At 39.7% G+C, this 18,243-nt stretch overlaps 1 protein-coding gene across 1 annotated transcript in view; it reads right to left on the reverse strand.

Moving 5' to 3' along the window:
- Positions 1 to 18,243, reverse strand: part of CDH4 (cadherin 4) — a 575,855-nt gene that overhangs the window by 550,905 nt on the left and 6,707 nt on the right. The window lies entirely within an intron of this gene.

Raw genomic sequence — 18,243 nt, forward strand, 5'->3', positions numbered from 1 at the left:
CACAAACTTGTCTGACTGTATTATATTATACAGCTCGCTTCTAAAGGGCAAAGATTTATTGCAATTGGTTACACAAGGGCGATATAGTCACGACCTCAGTCACTTAGTCAGTCAACCCTTAAAGATAGCACAAGCCGATACAAATGGCTGCTTCCTGGACACAGCTTTATCGGGACATAAAGGTCACAACTTATTCGCAGATTGCAGGTCAAGATTCCTTTGGAAAACTTCTTTTATGTATTTTAGGACATGGGGTCACAATAGAGGGGATTCACTGCAGCCACATATTTGGCTGTTGTGGAAACGCATTGTGTTTGACAATCCTAGTAAAGTGAATGAGATTTTATTTATCCTTATCCTAACATTAGAAGTAATGCTGTGGAAATGCAACATTAATAATATCTTCCCAAAATATAGAATTTCCTCCCATAGACCTAAGGGAGGCTAAAAAGCGAAACATTGAAAAATGAAAGTGTTTTTTTTTTTTTGTTGTGCTTTCTTCTGCTGTTTTTTTTTTTTTTCCCCAGCCTTTTTTTAGCTGCAAATCGCTACATGGGGTCTTCGCCTAAAGATCATCTCCAGCGCATCCATATATTATTTCAATGGTAGATGTGTAATACTTTGTTTTCTCTGTGGTTGTGCTACAGGGAAATTGACCACTTGTCGCTGTGTTTTCTCAAAGTACACTTTAGATTTTTGTAAGCAGTCGAGCAATGAGAGCTTTCATAGACATCAATAGAACACATCCCAAAAAATCTGAAGTCAACAGGTAATGTCTAGCTGATAAAATAGTGATGGATGCTCTTCGCTCCCAACAATTTCATTTTATGTAACACCTCTCTGTTATTAAATGCACTCGGTAGGTGTAAAATGTGATTTTCCTGTGGAGTTGCTGAAACACCCAGAGCACTGAGTGACTTCTACCTTACAGGTTAATTAATTACCCACAATCCCTTGGGCTCAGACACATACCGTACAGTACTGCACATTGTAGCGATTAGGACAACGCTATAACTACTTTGTATCTCGCACGTTCTATCTTCATTTCTCCTGCTGCAGAAGCTTCACAATGAACCGCATGTACACCAGATGACTGCTTATCAAAGTCTGAATGCATTAATCCTATTCCAACACTACACAAATCACTACCAGTCCATAGGGAACTGGCGCTTTACAATTAACTGCACTATTTTGTAAGTTACAGTATAAATAAGTTCTTATTTTATTTAACACGTACCTGTCTTTTTAGGTTACTTTTGCAAATAAACTGAACAAGTAACAAGTGCACATACAGTATAACACTATTTATGGCAATTATATAACTTGTATTTTGCATTATTAACCAGTTTTCTCTGAGCTGAGGGTGGTGGAGACCAGTAGCTATGGTGTTATCTATGCAAAACAGATACAGAAGAGGAGATCCTGTTATCTCTTATCTACAGAAAAAAACATCACAGCATAATATAGAAACTTACAGTACTGAAGAATAGTAAGGGTGAGGCTCGTTTTACGGAAACACACTTTTTGTGTTGCAGATTTGCCTACTTTTTTGAGCCGAAGCCAAGGACAGCTACAAAAGGAATGAGAGATATATAGGAAATACTTATACTTCAACCTTCTACTCAAATCACTCCTGGCTTTGGCAAAAAAATTTTTTAAAAAAAGCAGCAAAGTCTGCAACAAAAAAGCTGTGTTTTCGCAACATGGGACCTCAGCTTAGTAATGAATAAAAAAGCACTAAATAAAACCACATGAAGATTACACCAATTACCCCATAAGAGGAAAAAAATCCTTCCCAATTCCAAATATGGCAATTGGACTAAATCTTCTTCCTATAACCTATAATACACTGTCTACCAATAAGTATTTGGACACCCACGCAAATGAAGATATCTGCGGTGTCATGCCTTCCGCCATTAAATAGGTAACAGCATTGGCATTAGTCGCATGCAAGATGCCACAAAGTGCAGAGTTGTCCGATTTCAAGAAAGGGGTAATTGTGGGGTACCACAGAAATGGTCGATCCTAAAGGGACAGGAGCAAGCGAACCGAATTACCCAAAATCGACAGTGGCTTATGTGATTACGAAGTGGTAGGTGAACAGTGATTGTCGGAGTGTGCCCCGAGTCAGCAGACCCCTGAAACTCGGAGATACTAGAGATTGATGAGTGCTGGCCAGAGAAATTTGGAAGAACCGCACCCAACCAATGGCTGACATACACCAGGAGTTTCAACAGGCATCCGGGAGTATTGTGTCCATCAATACCATCTGTAAGGAAGAATCTGCTGGGTTCTACCAACTATTGAATATGAATACATGTTGTTTTTCTATTCTATCACAGGTGTCCAAATACTTATTGGTAGACAGTGTACTTCCTAGGGAAGGACTAAAGGGGCCAGTGCATAACATTGTGCACCTCCTCCTGTAGGTTTGGCCAGAGTTCTGAGCCCTCTCCATACTCCCCTTATCACAAAAGGACATATAATTATGTTGTTTTCTAGGAAGGGGGTTAATCTATTCTCTGAGCTATTTAAACATCTCTTAGGGCTAGTTTACACAGGGGCAAGGAGGTGGATTTTGGCAGCGGATTTTGCCTCAAAATTCGCCTCCATACAATGGTGGTCTATGGAGACCACTAGCGTTCTCCATAGATCTTTCTTCAGGCGGAAGCAACCTCCGGTGTCAGCCCATTCATTTGAGCCGACTCCGGAGGGGAAAGCTGCAACTGCGATAGTCGTGGCAGGCCGGTTTTGACCCGAGAGTGACGCGGCTTCCCGCGTCACTCTCGGTGCCAAAATCCACCCCACCGGCCCACGTGTGAACGAGCCCTTAAGGTCCATTCACACAGAGGAAAATGGCGCATTATTTGGTGCGGAATTTTCAGCGCTGAAAAAAAAAGTCTTCCATTGATTTTAATGGGTTCTGTTAGCTTTTTTTTTCCACTAGCGGAAGACAAAGCTAGTGGCACCCATTGAAGTCAATGGGAGGCTTTTTTTTCAGCGCTGAAAATTCAGCGCCAAATAAAGCTCCATTTTTCTCCATGTGACTGGACCCTAATATGGGTAAAGGGGAAATGTCAATTTGAAACTTAGGTACTCAGTATCTAGTTAGAACAATTAAGAAATAATACATACTCTTCTTTCCCTAAATAATCTTGGTGATCAGTGTTCAATTCCTCTTTCCAGGTTTCCTAAGGTACAATCACCGTAAGCGTCATCTGCAATTTTCAGTGGGACAAGCACTGAGTAAACGCTATGTACTACCTAAAAATCAAAAAAATAAATATGTGTCTTTGCAATGAAATTTTCAAAGACATAAAAGTACAGACAAAAAAAAAATGAGAGCAGGTCCAGGCCCTTGGTCTGCGCTCCTGTGAATGGGAAGGAGAGGTAATGGCTCTGCCGCTAATCCCTGCAATCAGCAGGTGATATGAACTTGGCTGACAGCTGTGCCTTTAAAACTAACCTTGACGGATGATCCTCAGATCCAAAAATAACGTGTTACCTTTCACAGCTCACAAAAGGCTTTTATCTCCTCTCTCCTGTGATGGACTGATTGGCACAATTGCAAGTTATAAAATGTAATTAATCAGGGCCCAGCTAAGCACAGGGTTTATGGCCTGGGGACCCAGCAGGAAGGAAGAGGCCTTTGAAATGTGACACCGCTTCCATCCTGTGAATCATGAAAATAGCGCAGTTTATTCATTGCATATTAGAGCTTTTTGTAATGTTCGTGAAGCATTTATCAGCCAGCAACAATAGGGTTAAATTCTTTTTTTTTTCCCTGCTATATCCTTAAAAGCCTCAAATGAGTTCAATATTGATGGGATTGAAGTTTTGTCAAACTATGAGATGAGAAGTATGTGAACCCCACCTCCATACTGGCTAGTTTGACCAAATGAACACATATTGTTAACAGGTGCATAATATTCCATAAGCAAACTGCAGCAGAAGGAATAGGAATCTTTGGTGGTTGGCCGTGCAGACTAGAAGGGACTGCCAAGTGCTGAATCATACACTGTGCAAAAATCTACAGTTCTAGAAGTCATTATCCAGATTTCAGGTGGCGGCCTCTGTGGCTTGTGTCACCTACTAGAAGTTCAGACGACTACCAAAGAGTTATCAACATACTGATAATTGAAATTCTGGTAAATGTTTGGCCCAGTATGAGTAAGGCCAGTGACACCGCTTTGGCTGTACATCCCAACACTGTACTTAGATTGTAGAAAATGTATTTCCTATTGACTATTCATTGTTAATGGCCATGAGGCTTTGCTGGGCTTTAACCTGTACAGTAGATAATGAATACAAATAGGGACCAAATAGAGAACAGCGGCGATGTGCATTGCCATATAGATTGTAGTGCTCAGCGGACACATTACAGACCCTGTCACCTATCCGTACCATAAGGGTTGAGCTGCCTTGGGTTATACCAAGGATTTTTGTAGGATTACAGATTGATACTGACCAGTGAGTCACTGCAGCCGCTCACATCGCATACAATTTGATTTATTGTTATGGATTGCAGTTCTAGCTTCATAGTTAAAATCACTTAGCAAGCCACCAAAAACCTGACCACCAATGGCAGGTCAATGACGACACAATCATGCAGGTACAACAGGTATTAACCACAATATCATATGGCCCTTGGACCATGGTAGGTGAGGTTTGTGTGCATCTCCCAAAGTGTAGACCTGGTTTTTAGGTTTTCTACAGGTGCCTCCATATATACTTAGTACAATTTGCTGCTAAGGGAGCTGATGCACTTGTCCATCTTTGTGTCCTTTGACTGTTGGGAAATATTTTTAAGTTGGTGGGTCTTATGAAACCTTTGCAGTGGATCCACTAATGTGTTGTAATAGCCCCACCAATAACATTTAGGAATGAATCTGTGAAAAATGTATCAAACATGGACACTACATGAATAACATATGTGTTCAGTCTGTGTATCTGACCCATAGACGTGAACAGCCAAGACAAGTAGAGAACATAGGAAAAAAAATAGCGCACCAGCATTTTTTTGCTCAATGACCCTTGTGTGAATAACTGCAATGACTGTAATGGCCATTTTTTTCATGGACAGGACTTGGATAGAAAAATAGTTCATGTGAAATACTCCTCGGTGCGAGATACATATTGACTATTTAGTTTATTCTACTTCATATTACAATATAATATAGAAATTCTGCCAAATTAATTTCCACCACAATTCCTCACATCAGTGGCATTGGGTATGGGATCCATTAAGCAGTATGCAATGATTACAATTATTCCAGATGAAGGATATTTCTGCATTTTTAAACATTGTACCCAATATATACTAGACATGTTTAAAAAATCTGAAAAAAATATTCTTTGGAACATTACAATGGTTATTAGATTGACAGTTCTTAGCCCGCTAGGGAAGAAAGTAACACGTCTGCATCTATAATCACCAACAACAGCAAAAATATATTGTTTTTTACTTCTATGATGCTCAGAACACTATGGATAACATATTTTTATACCAGTATTAGGTAGGGTCCTCTGTGTATTCTTGTTAGAACCAACCTCTTCTTCTCAGCTGAATGCCACAAGATCCCTTCTCCTCATTTATCATAAAGAAGTTAATTACTGTGTAGTAAATGGCTCCTCCTGGAGCGCTCTATGTTTTTAGGATGTTAGAGAGCTGACTTAGGAAAATATGATAAACCACAAGGTATATATTCAGAGCGCCAGTGTCTAATCACCTGACCGCTTCGAGACGGGTCCCTTTGTCATTGCTCATCATTAAATAATGCATGTAGCCTAAATACTTCCAACACATCTGAAGCCAAACAATTGTCCTTACATCAATATCCATAGTAATCTCTGTGCAGGTATATACCTATATAGTAAGATGCATGAAATAATACATGCAATGCACTAGAAATAACCAAGCACGTTTTCAGGTTTTTGCAAAGTGTGGCTGGGATTAGCCAGAGTCCCATCCACTTTGCAGGTAATGTAAAACACTGGGGTTCACAACCGCGGCGTTTACACTACATGGACGCCTGGCCTTAGACTAAGGCCCCACATAGCAAATCGCAGCTAAAAACTGCGCTGGAAACGTATTGCGATTTTTCCCACTGCATTTTTTATAGTGTGTTTTTTTCTGAGTTTTTGTCAACGAATGTTCTTCCCTAATTGAACCTCTAGGGAAACCACAAGCATTGCTACTGTTATAACGGACATGCTGCAATTTTTGAAGACACAGTTGTTTTTGAAAACGCAGCTTTTCTGCAGCAGATTTTTTTCTACAATGTGTGTATGGAATTAGAGAGAATCTCCTTTGCTTTGCAGGTAATGTAAAACGCTATTATTTTTTCCATGGCATTTCCAGAGTGGTAAAAACACTGCATTTTCACAATGTGGGGCTTCAAGGTATGTTCACCCAGTGGAAAATTACACTAAGTGAACATACACTGCTGAATTCAGCCTTGGGATGCCCCCAATGGGTGCTGATGCCGATACCCCTGCATCAGCATTCCATCTCAGCTTGAAATGAATGGCTTTAATCAGAAAGGAGTCCGTGGTAAGATCGAACAGGTTGCTGATTTTTTCAGCACTTTCTTCTGATCTCTGCCCCCCATTGTTTTCAGTGGGGCGGAATCTGGCGCAGTTTTTAGGGTGGAATCCAACCCCAAATCCACTGTAAATTCCTATGTGTGAATGTACCCTAAGGGATTAAATGACTGATATATCCTTTGTTAATGAGGACCTTTCATCACCTCCACCAACTCCAACACTTTGCATCTTTCAATGGGCACCATTTTACTGATTCCAGTGCAGTTGGAATTTTTTCTCCAGCCCTGACCATTCCCATGCAATGATTTCTGTTAGTTTCAGCTTTATTATGTTTTCTTCTGTCAGACATTTGCTGGTCCGGGGCTGGAGCACAAAGTCAGAGAATTCTCAACTGACAGAAAGGTATAATCCAGCTGAAATTCACAACAATGATTACTTTGGAATGATGGGGGCTATAGAGAAAAATTTAAACTATGCCAGAATTGTTGAAGCCTCACCTATTGAAGGATGCAAAAAGCTGGAGTTAGCGAGAGAATCTCTTTAATTGTATGACTCACCTACTGTATTGTTAAAACCAAGTTTGTATAGTGAAGAAATATTGAAGCTATTGCCAAAAATATTCTGAAACACTACAGTTTTCACAATGACCATTGATCCCTGACAATACCTCCTAGTATGTAAAGATCACTTTTCATTATGTGCTGTTAATACCGGTAGCAGGATCAGCAAACATCTCATAATCATTAGATCACAATGAAAGGTAACACCTTTCCTATAAAGCGATAGATCACATTACCAATGATAGGCGATGAAGACAACTCGCCTCCTCATTGTCTCACAAAGGAATCCTGTAAGGATTAACTCTTCTTTTTAGGGTCAGGGGACAATCGTACACATCAGGGAGAGTGTTTGCCTACATAGGCAGTACGGAGACTTACAAGTCATTCCTGCTCCGCTAGGGATTCTGGGTAAAAAAATATGCAAATCTATTCTCCAGGATGTAATTAGGAGAGCAGTGCACTCTGTACACCACCCTATAGAGGGCAGCATCCTTAACATCATGAACGACTCAGTTATAAAGTCTTTTTAATCACAATGTGGATTTAATTGCCAAATCAGTATTTCTGTCCCAAAAGGAACAGATTCCCAGCTATGGGCAGCACTGTTTCGGCCTATTGGACCATCCTCAGCATAGCGTAGGAATACTGATTTGGCAGAGTGAGAGACTATAGACCAGGGTCAGGGGACAATTGTACACATCAGGGAGAGTGTTTGCCTACATAGGTAGTACGGAGACTTACAAGTCATTCCTGCTCCGCTAGGGATTCTGGGTAAAAAATATGCAAATCTATTCTCCAGGATGGAATTAGGAGAACAGTGCACTCTGTACACCACCCTATAGAGGGCAGCATACAGCGCTGTCCATAGCTGGGAATCTGTTCCTTTTGGGACAGAAATACTGATTTGGCAATTAAATCCACATTATGATTAAAAAGACTTTATAGCTGAGTCGTTCATGATGTTAAGGATGCTGCCCTCTATAGGGTGGTGTACAGAGTGCACTACTCTCCTAATTCCAACCTCTTCTTTTTTAGTCATACTCCAAATCATATAGACCAATATATTACAAAGCTCAGATGCTATTCCTCTATCCTACGCTACTTTCAGATAAGGCAGTATATAACACCTGACAAGTTTGCTTTAAGCTCTGGTCAGCGTCAATGCACCAATACATCAATATATAACTACACTTTTTTTTTTTATATGTCAGTCTTATCTTTTAAGACCTGTGCAACACAGAAGTAGACTATGTGGAGTAGCCATGCTCTTTGATAGTGTTAAGTTAGATATGAATGTGTGATTAGTCTGCTATACACAAAGCAAGGCCAAGCCCTGAGCCCCACAGGATGTGAATGTGAAGCTCCCACTAAGAGACTAGCTGCCAAACCTCAAGGTTTTGCTTACACAGACACCATGCGCCCGTTCATCAATTCCGTTTCAAGTCTCTTGCTGTCTTGTGTTTGAACTGAGATTTTCTAGTGTATGAAATCTTTCTGCTGAGAGAGCAGTACTTCTGGTTCTTGGAGAAGCCACGTTGAGAAAGGAAAAAGGGATCAGGAGCAAGAGCTGAATTGTTGACAACATGAAAGGGGTCACTCGGTAAAGTGGTTAAAGCAACAGGACTTAATGATGGTATCTGGGAGAATCCTTCTGTGCACAGCGAAGCATGGCCAACTTCACTGACAGAGGGAAAGATAGGAGCAACATCTTGACTCTGTCTCTTGGTTGTAAGAGAAATCTTCTTGACCCTCCAAATAGCTTCCCTATCACCTACAATGTGAGCCCTGCTGTTTTTATCCTATCCAATAATAATATATTATTAATAGGTTGGGAAATGTTAGTGGCTTGTGATACTTCTCCCTACTTGCCACATGTTGGACCTCAAGGCTCCTGTTTTGGCTAGGACTTGTTACCGAATAAGAACCTGGACCCCACAGAGGATCACACATACATCTATGTACTAGATCTACATATGTATTTTGTCCTGCAACCACACAGATGACATTCATTTCAACAAAAACATATTTCCCTTGCAAATGAATTTTCCTTCGCTTAGATTAACATTTTAGTCCATTCTATATGTTCAGAAGTAGAAACATTTTCAATGTACGCATTAGTGAAATTAAAGCCAAAGGACCTTGGACCACAGGAATGTGGTCCAAAAAGCAATCCATTTACAATTGTGACGTTGCGACCCAATGCTCTATATGCGTCTGGATCAGCACAATAATTTTGGCATTGTAAGCGAGGGCAAGGATTATGAATTATTCTGTTTACTGAGACACTGAGTTTGCAGAATAAATTCTTATTGCAATTTCCATCTAACACTTGCAATTCACTTTCCACCACTTCCTACTAACACCGATACAACAGAATGCCTAGATCTAACTCTGATATTTCATTCTGTCAAAATACTTGTCTTAGAAATTAAATAATTTTGGAAACAAGAGAAAAAAACCAATATGTTTGATTAGGGAAAACAAAAGCTTTAACATGTTTCTTAGTTTTTCCCACCATACGTTGTGTAACATCTGGAGTAACATCGAAATTATTTACTTTTAGAAAGTAACACGAAAACAACTGATCATGTGACTACATTAACTTTCCTACCTGCACCAGGTAAACAAATGCTGGAATCTGCATAGTTGTGAAATGGCTCTTATTGAATTAACACATTAGAAATGAAATCACACCGCAGCATTTGGTATCACAGCACTATACAATGGAACACAGGACGAAACCAGTAATGAATTCACAATACTCTGTAATGTCCTATCAATACACATTTATACCATAGTGGCAGGCCATATAGCTGATATAGGGCCTTTGAAGAGATGGGGCCCAGCCTTGGCCACTTCTCATTTGCTACTAGATGGCAAGACTACATAAGACTCCAGAGGAACTGTCTTATTGGAAAATAAGAAGGTGTGGTACAAACATTATCTTCTTTTCATTGCGTGATAACATTTGGCCCCCACCACGACAGGGGGGGCGGGGCAAACTTTTCTATGAGGCCCTTCATCGTCAATTAACCCCAATATCCTTAAAGTCTCCTGTCAGAAATTGTATGTAAAATAAGAACAGAGACACAGAGCGCTCTAAGTGTAGTCTCACTTATGGAAGAAAAATAAGCCTTAAATTGTGGGAAAAACGACCATTATAGTCTCTCACCTGGAAGGGTTGTGATGAAGTCACTACACCTATAACAGTAATTGCAAGATGGATGGGCCAGGTGAGAGTGGCAGCGGTTCCGTCTGTAGACACCGGAGGACCGGGAGAAGCACAAGGCGTTAAATAGGATCAGGGATCCGCTCTCACAGGTCGTATAGGAAAGTAATGGGTCCAGAATTCTCTTGGTTTAGACAAAAGGTTTTTAATAAGGATAAAAACAGTAGGCACAACGCGTTTTGGATTACACAAAATCCTTTTTCAAGTGCAAAAAAATCACGAATCCACATCGGGCGGGATGCATACCAAGAGAATTCTGGATCCATTACTTTCCTATGCGACCTGTGAGTGCGGATCCCTGATCCTATTTACCTCCTTGTCAGAAATTGTAGGATCACATGTACTATACACCCTATAATTTCATATATTTAGTGTTAAATATGGTGCAGTATATGGTACAATCAAGTACGGTGAAACTATAAAACCTAACACCCTTATAAGGATGTAATTTGACTACAGTTTGGGTTGGTCAAAGTGCGGGCCCACCAGATAAACTGATTCTGGGGCCCACCTTCCAACAATAACTAAGAAATAGATCATAGTACTCTTTAAATGTGGACCATTGTTGCATTAGAGCCTGGGCCCACCAAAGGATCCCCTGGTTTTCAGGTGGACCAGTCCGACATTGGGCCTTTACAAATCATACTCTTGTATTAAAGGCGTTCTCTGTGATGACACAAACTCTTTATACGTTGGAAGAAGACCAGGTATTAATTCAGTTGGCTCATCATAGAACATCATTGGTACATCCACTTCTTTATAGAAGAGCTCACACAAGTTAAGACTTTTTATAACATAAAAATAGGTATTTCACACATGGATGTATTAGACTCTCGTACTGTAACTGAAGAGGGTTTCAATCCTCATTAGCTCCAATTTGTGTCACTCAGACGCAGAAGAATAAAGCCTCCGCTGGACTGTGTCATGGGATAAAATAGCTTATCTGCACACAGGCATCCATCAGATTACACAGTTTGTTATATATTGTGCCAAATGCACTAAAACGGACGATATGACACAGCTAGCTACACATAATTCTCTGTGATATACTTGCAGCACCATACCATGAAATACGCTCGTTCCAAGATGGAGCATTGAGGAGACAGGGTGTGGATTTATAAGATTGGCTTCAGTGAAGTGGCTACAATTTAGCATCCTTACTGCAATTCCTGAGCCTTGGCAGAAAACACAAAGAGTAAGGGGACTAACACCACGATGACATTATAAATATGGACTGTGCAGCTATATGACACTGCCATGCATGCCATACACTATGCCATTTCCATAAACAGAGCAAAATCCTAAAAATATAGTGTATATAGGTAAAAATACATGACAAAAAAAAAAAAAGTTCATTTATGAAGTGCTGACATATTACTACAAGAATAATTCTTCTATATTTGTAATGTGAAGCTTAACATTTCCTATGCTTTAACTTATTGTTCATTTTCATTATTATCTTTTCCCAAATAACAAAATCAAATCTCATCAATAATTATAGAAACGATCAGGGAAAAATTAACGGAGTGTGTTATACCTAGTGCAAACCCACAGAGTCTGATGCCTGACACATAGATTGTCCATTTGGTGGTTTTTGAATCCCTATGGGCACCTCCATGGGCCCTGCTCTAGGCATAGATTTATTATTGTGGTTACAACTGGGCACTAGTGTATACGTGGTACATCTTCAGTGCAATGTGGTACATGTTTGGTGCACCTTGGTGCATCTACTTTGGGCTAATGTTACTAGACATGTGCATGTAAATTCTCAGAAAAAGGGGGTATGACTTAAATGTGCCACAATCTACCAAAACCTTGGCAACATTTTTTCGTAAAATTCTGGCTCATAGTAAGCCAACACAAAGGTGATGCAAATTGAGGCTAGACAGTCTAAAGATACGTCATATTTATCATCCAGCATCAATGACTTTGATAAATCTGATAAATTTTCAGACTGCCTATCTGAATTCACACTGTCAGACTATTATAAATCTGGGCCAGTGTGTTATTTTTGCCTGCGGTGGGATGACAATTGCTTCTGAAAGTAAATTTCAACCTCTGAGACCCCTGACAATCACACATTTGTATGGCCATTCATGTAATATTTGGACAGGCTGTACATTAGACTTTTCGGGGTCCTACGTAGAGGATCCACTCTCTATGACATTCTTATAAGGTGTATGCATGGACAGAGGTTGCTCATATGGGGCAAAACCTGTCCCGTTTCCCATGTTAGGCTTAGGCCCCATGCAGAAATTTTTCTCTTTGGACTTTCTTCCTTTAGTATAGCTATACAGAAAACACCCACATTTCTTTGGGTATAATTGACATGCTGTGATTTGCAAAAATGGTAGCGTGTTTAGAATCAAAGCATTTCCACTGCAGATTTTATTTTCTGCAATGTACGGATGGGATTAGCCAGAATCCACTCCACTTTGCAGGTAATGTAAAAAGCAGCATCTTTTGCTGCATTTTTCGCAACGTCGAGCCCTGGCCATAATATTTACCCAGACATTATTACTTCTCACAGACAGACTGACACATCCACAAACTGTGTATAGAAACTGTATAACTGCAATTCACTATTTATCACATACAGACACATAAGCAAAAGCTAATTTCACAGGGGTGATAAAACCTGCTGCTTTGTTTTTGGATCATGGAAAAAACTGGCGTAATGGGATGTACTTAACAAACCATGTCACACCATACACATTCTTGTGTTTACACCATGTGAGAGATACTGACTCACCTCTAGGTAGAATTATTTTTAAATTAATTAAACTAATTAATGGTTATTAGGTCCAAGGGTACACTACAGTCATCCTTAGCTATCCTCGAGAGGGTAAATGCAACCGCCCACTGAAAGCAAGCGCTAAAATCTGGAGCTCTTTATTGTGTGCTGCATCAGTAATTGCCTGCAGCATTGCTCCCTTGGGCAGAAGAGGCCAGACATACTAACCTGTGTAGTAGGGGGTTAAACATGCTATGCACACTGGGAAGTCTCATTTGCTAGACTCTATGGGCATTAGTTTGCCTCAGTTAATTAGAGTGTAATAGATAGATAGATAGATAGATAGATAGATAGATAGATAGATGATAGATAGGTAGATAGAGATATAGATAGATAGATAGATAGATAGATAGATAGATAGATAGATATGATTTCATGACCAAATAAATGTAAAGTCAGTTTACAGTTTAGGTGGAGTGGATAGAAGCTATTGACTCCAAGACAACAGTGCCCCTACTGGTAACATATAAAATTGTCCAATATATGCTACTGAGTGACATTTCATTGACAAACATGATGTCAAATTTTATTACAAGTTGGATATTTTTGGTTACAAGTGGAATCATGTTTTTATTTGATTTTGCTTGTTATATATTTTTTTCTTTCTCCTAATAATAAGACCTCAAGGTTACTGTCTCAGAGAAACCCCTTACAAGCTTCACACATATCATTCACATACATATACTTCCTGCAATAGAGCTGTTTTACTTTGGATGTATTGCTATAAGGCCAAACTTATGAGAAAGGACAGCTGTAATAAAAAGAAAAACTAAGATGATTGCCACCACCAAGATGGCTCACTCAATAGTAGTTCTAAGTACACCATTAAGCTTAGATACCCAAACAGAAAACATGGCCAGACTTAAAGGGGCGGTGCAGCTGCTTGAGTTTAGAATGGTCTGATATAACAAAATTGTCCCATGTCCCCAGTTGGTCAACGTATCCTGTGGTTATCTGACCACTGGAACCGATAACTGCAGCAATGACCATAGTATTGTCCACTGCAGCCAGTGGTTTGTCACAGAAGTCACGTGACTATGTCAAAATGGCATAAAATACATAAATATAGTGCAGCTTTCAAGTTACCTGCTAAGGGGCATCTGACTGGTAAAGTGAGTATTACTTAGTTTGAGATTTCAGACAATTCTAAGCTTTTGGACAAAAAAATCTGAGTGACTGGACAACTCTTTCAATACCGCTAAAACAGAAGCAACTTAGGGTTCGTTATAAGAAATTCTGATGTTTTCGTACATGAGGAAAGGTTTAATGAATGAATAAAGAACTTTGGAGGAAATATTTAAATTTTTGGTAGAAAAATCCAAAAGTAATGCAAGGACCTCAACCAATCATTAGAGCAAATACACCTTTCCAAATAACATGTCTGCCCCTTCAGTGCCCAATGGAGGCACAGAGAAGAATGGGTCCATGAATGTAAATACGCACAGCAAACGGTTTGATATCTTTAAGTCATTAATATATCACAATCCTGGAAGAACCTTTTAACTGAATTGACCTGAGCTGCAAAACTAAATGCAGGCCACTGAAAAGTGGCACAAAAAAGTAGACTTTTATTTTCAGTTTTAGGCAAATGCCTTAACATACCTTAAAACGGATTGAAAACAGAAGATAATATCTTAAAGGGATTCTATCATTGCAGAAATGCATTTGCAAATAAGCATAGATAGATAGATAGATAGATAGATAGATAGATAGATAGATATCCTTTAGAAAGGCTATACTAGGCATACCTTTTTTCTTTATTTCTTTGCAGCCATTTTTGAATAAATTCCTAACTCTTGATATACAAATTGAGCTCAGGGAGCACAGGGGGCGTTACTCCTGTGCTCCGAGCACCGCATAGTCACACCTGAAGAATGCCTCTTGCTCCTTTCTTCTAAGCCCCCTCCTTTGAAAAAGATTCCTCCTACTGATTCTCTTCCCTTCATAACAAGCAGCAAGTGACACTGCTGAGATCAATATCTCGCGCATGCGCTATATGCTTATTCTAGAAGAAAAGGAAAGATGGCCGTTGGCCATCTTCTTGAATGAGCACACAGAGTACGCGTGAGATTTTGATGTCGACAATGTCACTTGCTGCTTGTTATGCAGTAAAGAGGATCAGTAGGAGGGATCTATTTCAATGGAAAGGGCGTAGAAGATAGATAACGCCCCTTGTGCCCCCTGAGGTCGATTAGCTTAAAAAGAATTATGAATTTATTCAAAAATGGCTACAAAGAAAAAAGGTATGCCTAGGATAGCCTTTCTAAAGACTATTGAAATATATGGTTATTTAAAAATGCATTTCTGCAATGATAGAATGCCAATAAACAAATAGCTATCTAAATATTACCACCGAAGTGCAGGCGACATAGAAAGATCGATTAGAAGAAGTGGTAGGAAACGGCAAAATAACAAAGATCTTCCTCTGAAAATCTAATGGCAAAAATAAACGTTTGCAGTTTGACCCGAGACAAGCAGATGATTCTATCAGAGTTATTAAAGTGCAGCAAATCAAAATTAACAAGATAATGTTCTCCGAGAAAGGACGAGCAAGCAGCTAAAAGTCTGTCATAGAAGATTACCGTATCAACAGGCTAGCATATAAATGAAAGACAAATCTCAAGGGAAACCTAACGGAAAGACTTTATTACAATACTATTAGACTTTACTGCAGCCCCCCAGTTCACCCATGTCTTCAAGTCTTTACTCCTACAGAGCAAAAACAACTTACTGGCAATAATTACAATGTCATCTCTCTGAGAATTTTGTCTTGTACATATGACACTTTAATTTTGTTTTAAATCCTTCGAGGTAGAAGCACCGCGCTGAACTGGAACACCAGCCGTGGAGAGAATCTGCAAGTCTGCAATAATCCAAGTGTTCCCACTAAATCATAGATGAACCATATTTCAGAGCTCTGGCCACTAGCTCAGCACCATGGGAAAATTAGTTCTGCATATAGTTCTATGTCACCAAGTTGACAAAGGCCATAGAGATATTCATCCAGGGTATAGGATAAGTAGAAGACATGCTAGGTAGAAAACTATTATATTAAAGATAGATTGACACATAGATAGGCATACAGGTTTCCTATGATATTCTGTAGCACATTGCCCATAGATGTTGCAGTTGGGCCTGTAGATCCTGGAAAACAGAATTGTAGGTTGCCCAGTTGGTCCCATAAATGCTTGATTGGCAAGAATTCTAGCAGCCATGTGATCTACTGGTGGTCTGTCTGAAAACTCTTTACTGTGTGTGTATATGCTCTCACATAATCATTCCCAACATCGCCTAACAGATACAGTAGATCAGAACACTATAGATGGAGGGAAATTGTTAAAAATGACCTTCCTCCAGTCCAATTATGTGCCAATTCTCAAAATCTGTTAACTGGGCAACATGTCTATAAGTATATTGTAGAGACACATATAGCAGTCAACAATCTCTCCCCAAGAGGTACACTACCCAAAAGTAGCCTCTGAGCCTTTCTAAAGAGCAATGAGGAAGCACTTTTATGATCTCTTGTGGTAAGACCTAGTGTCTAATCAGACCACACCTGTAATAATTTACATATCTACTTGAGGCCTGGTTCACATCTGCGTTCGGTATTCCGTTCAGGGAGTCCATTTGGGGACCCTCCTAATAGAATACGGAACGCATTAAGAAGTGGTAAGCAATGAAAGCACCGGACCACACAGACTATAATGGGGTCCGTGTGTTTTCCGCGCAGTGTCCGCACAAATCATGCGGAGAGACTACTTTCCCCTCCACATGATTCATGTGGACACCGCACAGAAAACACATGGACCCCATTATAGTCTATAGAGTCTGCGTGCTTTCATTGCTCACTGCTTTTTAATGCGTTCAGTATTCTGTTCAGGGGGGTCCCCAAACGAAGTCCCTGAATGGAATACCGAACGCAAATGTGAACCAGGCTTCAGACATAATAGCAGGCCGAGTTTTGTAGCAATCCAATATTTCTAGCTAGGTAGATCTTTAGATAGACAGACTGACAGTGAAGATTTAGTAGCTAGTTAGTTAGATATTGCAGATACAGTAGATAGATAGATAGATAGATAGATAGATAGATAGATAGATAGATAGGAGATAGATAGACAGACAGACAGACAGATTTGCCTCACCGATACCAAATAAAACTATAGGATGAATACTGTCTTTGCGCACTCAATGGCTGCATATTACGTGTAGATAATGGGCTTCCATTAACACCTCAGTTCTGCCCTGGAGTCTTGCAGAAAGAAAAATAATGCTAGCAGATTAGTGTATTAAAAAACTGAACTCAGCAAGCAGGTCCTCTGAGAATTAGTCCATTTGCTAAAACATATGTTCAGTCTCTCTCTCGGTAGACAAACAATAAAAAAAACCATCCCATTAATTCTCCAAGCTGATCCTTGCACCATATTCATTGACATCCCACTGTTGCATTTGAGTGTCGCTTACTGATACATGGATGAAGAAAGTAATCATTATGGATTTACATACAACAATCATGTATAACTCTATAAAGTGCACAATATATATCACACATATACAATACATAAGGCCATCCTTCTCATAGCTCATCTGCTTCAATCTGTACCCCTGCAGGTTACTCTACTACAGGAACACTAAACATAGCCCTCACTGCGAAAAGGATTCTTAAATTCTTCTGTATGCGTCTCAGGAACCATTTTCCCCATCTCCTTCACATATTCCTAATTCTGTCTGTAAGGCAACTGGATGCAAAAGGAGTCTTTCCATATTACTCAGTCTGCAATAAGAAACCACTGATATCAAGCTCCACCTCTAAGTAATTCTCTAGGTGAAAGTGGAAAAATAAGAAACCTTAACATCTATGTTCTTGAAAGATTTCTACAAATCTGCTTTTTTTCAGGAGCTGTAAATGTGTGGAGTGACTGTGGAAGCACTTTTGTCTCCTGTCCATTTTTAGGTTTAGTGTTCCTTTAATTAACCCTTGCAGTACATTGTTACATCCCACCTTACCCTCTACATTTTGAAAATATAGTCAAGTATATTCTAGCATTTGCTATTGTGGACCTGGAAGAAGATATAAGATGCTAGTGGATACACAAGATGCTGCCGCAACAGAGAGC

The sequence above is a fragment of the Leptodactylus fuscus genome, chromosome 6 (genome assembly GCF_031893055.1).
Source record: "Leptodactylus fuscus isolate aLepFus1 chromosome 6, aLepFus1.hap2, whole genome shotgun sequence".
NCBI classification, from domain to species: Eukaryota; Metazoa; Chordata; class Amphibia; order Anura; family Leptodactylidae; genus Leptodactylus; species Leptodactylus fuscus.